The sequence below is a fragment of the Pinus tabuliformis genome, chromosome X, assembly GCF_031772625.1.
Source record: "Pinus tabuliformis cultivar Carrire ecotype Pingquan chromosome X, CPIR1, whole genome shotgun sequence".
Lineage (NCBI taxonomy): Eukaryota > Viridiplantae > Streptophyta > Pinopsida > Pinales > Pinaceae > Pinus > Pinus tabuliformis.
In genome coordinates, this window is record NC_142308.1 from 569,131,531 (window position 1) to 569,137,105 (window position 5,575).

General features: G+C 37.1%; 1 non-coding gene across 1 annotated transcript; it reads right to left on the reverse strand.

Annotated features, from left to right (window-relative positions):
• Positions 1–400: 400 nt before the first annotated feature.
• On the reverse strand, positions 401–473 carry TRNAR-CCG (transfer RNA arginine (anticodon CCG)). The gene has a single exon. It is a non-coding gene; the product is annotated as a tRNA-Arg (tRNA).
• Between the last annotated feature and the right edge of the window lie 5,102 nt (positions 474–5,575).

The window sequence follows — 5,575 nt, forward strand, 5'->3', positions numbered from 1 at the left end:
AGAAAAATAAAACAAACAATTTTATTTAAAATAATCTGTTGTTATTATAAATCTAATAAATAAAATAACATTAGAACAAAAAAATCAACTGAATGGTATTAGTAAAATATAATAATGTAATTTAATTTTTTGAATTTTTTAAAATTAAAATATATTCATATATTTAGAAAAATAAAACAAACAAATTTTATTCAAAATAAAAGCAAAATAAACATTAGAACAAAAAAATCAACTGAATGGTATTAGTAAAATATAATAATGTAATTTAATTTTTTGAATTTTTTTAAATTAAAATATATTCATATATTTAGAAAAATAAAACAAACAATTTTATTCAAAATAAAAGCTGAGTATATGAACTTTACTCGGTTTCAATTTAAATTAAACGCAGAGACGCAAACGATCACGGTGGGACTCGAACCCACAATCTCCCGCTCCGGAGGCGAGCGCCTTATCCATTAGGCCACGCGATCTATGAATAAACGCAATTTGCTGGCTTTTTATTATTTCTTATTTCCCGAGGATTAAATCGCTTTGCCTCTAAAATTTTATCTTATAATTATAATTTTATAATTATAAATGTAAGACACTAAGCATATTATCTTCATCTTTTCTCTATGTTTACCTTTTAACATGTATTCAATACAAATATGAAATTACCATGCAATTTATCAATTCACAAATGACATTATATGAATACATGTTTATTTTTTCACATTTTCCTACTACAATTATGAACTTATCATGCAAATTATCAAATAACAAATGGCATCATGTGAATGCATGAGTTTATAAAACAAGTGGTAGTGCTAGAGCCATTAATTTCAAAAGCGGAAAAATTACTCATATCTCAACCACATTTACTAATGTGGTTGTGCTAATTATATATTATGTTAAATCAAGTATTTGAAAATTTTTTAAAAACTGCAAATTTCATTGTGTTTCTAAACAATGTGATAATAGGAATTTAATTGGAAGATTTTATTTTTTTGAAGTTCGGCACTTTGTATTACGTCAAATGACGATTGTGTAGGCCAAAAAGTTTTTTCTATTGGTCTAGCCAAAGGGAAACCAGACTAGTAACATAAGTTCAAAGCCTTGAGGTTGCTAACACCTTGTTTAACCATACCATATTGTAAATAGGAACTTATAAAAAACAAATTGGTTGTCCCAAACCTTGACATACATCAACATGAGAAGACAAAAATGACCACTAGTGTTGAGTCTAACAACTATTGGAAAGAACTCCAGGCATACGCGCTCTTTGGCCACTTCCCTCATCCAAGGAGGATATATTATTTGATCCCTTGGCTAGAATGGTCAACTTGCGATCTATGTTGTCAATTTTTTCCTCCAAAACTGCCAATTTTATAGAACTCTTGTTGAGTCTTCTTCTATCTCCCTATGCCACTTGCAATAAATGATGTTTAACCTTATGTTAACTTCATGTCATGATTAACTCAAGTGACAAGAGCACATGCAATGCATCAAGTATAGTGGGATTTGTAGCTCCCTTTCATGTGAGTTGGCATCATATCAAAGCAGGGGGAATGTCGGCTCTCGTCACACCCTCCTTGGGGGAAATTTTAATTGAAAGATATTTTATAATAGTAACTTTTTTTTAATATTTTAATATTTGATAATATTATTATAAATTTATTTTATTTAAATTTTGAATTTAATTCCTCAGATGGGGTGATTAGCAGTGAAAGGGGGGGATGGTTGCCATCACCCCACTACAAAATAAGCAAGGGACATGGAAGCATGTCCCTGGAAAATGTCATAAGCATGCAATTGGTTTTAAACTCACCAGTTCTACATCGAATGAAGGGATGTTAGTTTGATAAGGAGGGAGGCTACACGAGTGCAAGGAGGTTGTTATCGATGTTGAGCATGTCAGAGTTAATGCAAAAGGTGGAGGTCGTAACCCATAAAGTATTATGGATAAATTGCAGTAAAGGCCCATCTAAAGTTGGCAAAAAGAAATTACGAGGCAAAGGGAGAATAGAATTGAGGAAATTGGTAGAGTGCAGTAGCACTCCTTACCTAGGACTACTTCAAGAATGAGGAAAGGCATCTCCTATTGGCAGGGGGTTGCATTATGATAATTTGTACCCTTAGTGAGTAAGTGGATGTTGGAAGCCACCTTTTATCTTATTTGGAATGTGAACTAGCTAGAATTCAGTTGAGGAAACAGATCCTAAACAACACTAATATGGGCGACTCAAGAAATTGATGTTGAAAATGCAACAAGAAAATATCAGTTTGACTTTTCCTTGATCAAACTAGAGAAATTTTGAATATTCACTTCAGCAAAATTATTGGAAGTAATTAACTGAGGTGACATGGTACTTGTCATTTAGTTAACTTAGTTAATTCAATTTGGGGAAGCTTGAGTTCAGTTCAGTATGACTGATTGCTAATTTGTAGCAATATATTTTAGTTAAATTGAGTTATGGTTAGTTAAACTAGTTTTAATTGTTGGAAGAACTAGTGGAAGGTCATGTTGTGGAAGTGTACTTCAACCACACTCAATGATCAACCAGTTAACTAATCAATCGGCCCAAAATAACTAATGCATGCAAATAATTTGAGTTACCCAGTTGAGATGGAGATTCCAAGGCAGTGTACTATCAATTATAGACTATTCTAAAGTGTACAGGTGGTGCATGTAGTCAGAGGATGAGCCTAAAGGAATTGCGAAATTCCAATTGAGGAATTTCCTAATTAATAGGGGCCTAATTCCTCAAGGAAATAGGAGCTTGGAGGGCTTGAAAATTGGCTAAGTGTTGGCCAAAGTCAGTCAGTTAGGCAGAGGGATAGACTATACACTTGCAGGTTGTGCTCAGGCTTGAGAAACATATGTATTCATCTCTATTATTTTATTAACGCAATATAGATAAGAAGGGGTTTTGAGCAGTTTTTTTCCCCTAGATAAATCTTTGTGTATCTGTGATAATTTTTCTTGCATGTTTATAATTTGTGTTCTCGATCGTGAATTGAATTATGCAAAATAGTAGAGTAGATTTGAGTCTCATGTTTTAGTAAATTTCATGGGCAATTTCAAATCTACACAATAATTTCTACATGGTATTGGTGGGCCCCAGTATTGCAGCAATAATGTTGCAACTCCTGGAACTCCCTTCTTTAATTTTATCAACCCGGTAGTTCGTAACAAACTTGGAAGCGACGGTGTTGTATGCACAAGTACTAGCTCTTGCCGCAGCTGTCACTTGGTCAGCTGGCACAAGTCCGCTAGGGCTCAAGCCAATTTCTATGAGCTCTTAAAAGAAGCTTTTTAACTGATGGATGGAAGCTAACTCAGAGGAAGCTGATCTACTTGCAGAAAGAAATTGAAAGCCAAAAAGTAACATAAACCCTAGTAAACCCTAATTCTACCAACTAATCCTACTAATGCAGAGGAGAGAATGCAAACTATTAGAAGAGATGCCATTACTTCTATGAAGGTAAAATGCACATGCCTAGGCTATCTCTATCTGAAGGAAACATCTTTTCGTGTTTTCAAATAAGTTCTCAGAATTATCATGCATGTGTTTTAACTGGCTTTTTATTGTGCAGGGGTGGATCAAGGAAGGGGACTGCTTGGAAAAGGTTGGGAAGGCTCAGAGAAGGTCTAAGGAGTCCCTAACACCCTTCTAGAGAGTTTCACAAAGTTTGGCTATCCAGCAACCTCACTTGTGAGCTTCTACAAGAAGTCTGCAGGGGTTCTACAGGATGTTTCAGGGATTTCTACAGGATGTTCAAGAATTTCTACAGGATTTTCTAAAATTGGATTTTGGAGGATGGGTGAGTGAAAGAGGATGCATGAATGGTTAAAGAGGTAGGGTAGGGGTCTGAAATGACCAGTGACTAATGGATGAAGTGATGAGAGGATGTGGAAATCTAACTTGACTTAAGGAAGGCTAAGGCAATGGAAGAGCAAGAAGGTAGGGTTACGTGGGCAGAAGAGTAGTTGTGAGACGAGGAATCTAACTAGGAGATGGAGCAGCTGGCCTGGACGAAGCTTAGGTGGATGAGAGAGAGATGGATATGCCCTGCACGGTGTGCACTTAACCGAATCAACCAAATCCTGCACACAATCAAAATCTTAGCTAATCTATCCTAACTATCAACGAAACAAATGAACATCAACTTTATTTCCAAAGAGAAACCATGTACAGCACTTAATCAAAGAAACATCCACAAAGGTCTGAATGCATGACTAACTTCTACAAATGAAGACATTACACCAAAGATTGCATGGTCAAGCAAACTAGTGTTTTTGTTGGGCAGCACTGTTTCTGCAATTCCAGCCCCTGATCCAATAAGGGAGAGGTGAAACTGAGAGTGCAGGCGGCCCTTTTTCTGGAGCTTTATCAATTATTATCCTATCAATCTATTCTACACATCTGAAGCAATTCTATTCCTCAACAATGACCTATTTAACCAACACAACTAAATCTTGCTCAACAAAACCACGTTTCAAATGCATAAAAGGAAAATCACAGTGCTTAAAGGAAAGATAACAATACAAAGAAGGAGGCCCTGGGCTCTCAGGTTGGGCCCAACCCCGAGAGCTATGGCTCCTATAGAAAACTCAGAGCTGATATCAAATCTGACTGCTTCCCATTATCAAAAAATAATCATAAGTCAAAAGTTATGCCAACAATGGCTACAAAAGAACAAAATAGAGCTAGCAGCACTGTAGTATAGAATATGCAAGAGGTTTTTCAAAAAGTCCTTTTCGAAGGCTGAGGCCTTAAATTTATACACCACGAGGCCCTAGCTGGCCTCCTAAATCTATGGGACTTAGCTGCCCAAACTGTGGAGTGAACAGCTCCTTCCAAGAAATCTGTTTGGCTGCCTTCTGGATCCGGTTTTGGTGGCCTTTGGAGCTCGGAGTTGGGGTGAATATCCCGAGGGAGGCTATTTAATGCCATAGACAACCCCCTATGAATCCTCAACCCAAACTTGGCTGTCTCCTAGCCCATGTCTGCTCGCTTTTGCTCCAACATGTGTCAAAAAATCCTGAAATGAGCACGTGTTAGCCACCTAGGAATAGTGACTACCCTTATTCGTACAAATGACATAAACATACTAAAAAATAATCCATAAGATATGAAAAATGAAGGATTGAACAGGGTAATTAGGCCAAATGAGCCCAAAATGTTACCAAATTTGGGGCTCATCATCACCCCTCCGCTAAAATGATTGCTCATCTTGAGAAACTAGTCCAGCTCCTCGTCTTTCATTGCTTTAATTGCCACTCTCACATCCCAGGCTTCTGAAGTAGTATCCTCCTCACTGTCATGGAACCCGGCCTTCTTTTCCACCTCTTCCCACTACTTATGCTCTTCTTTTTCTATGCTTCCTTCTACCAATCCCAAAAGAAAAGGTGGGCTTAGCTTGAGGCCGATCCAGCTGGCCTGGAGGTTCTGCATGGACTTCTTGTAGAGAGGTACCCGTACTAGGCCCTCCCTCATTCTAGTTGGAGTGTGATACTCCCTGATTTTGAGGCTGTGGGACAATGTGTTCCACCTTCGGGTGCAAGCATGAACACAATTGTCCCCTAATA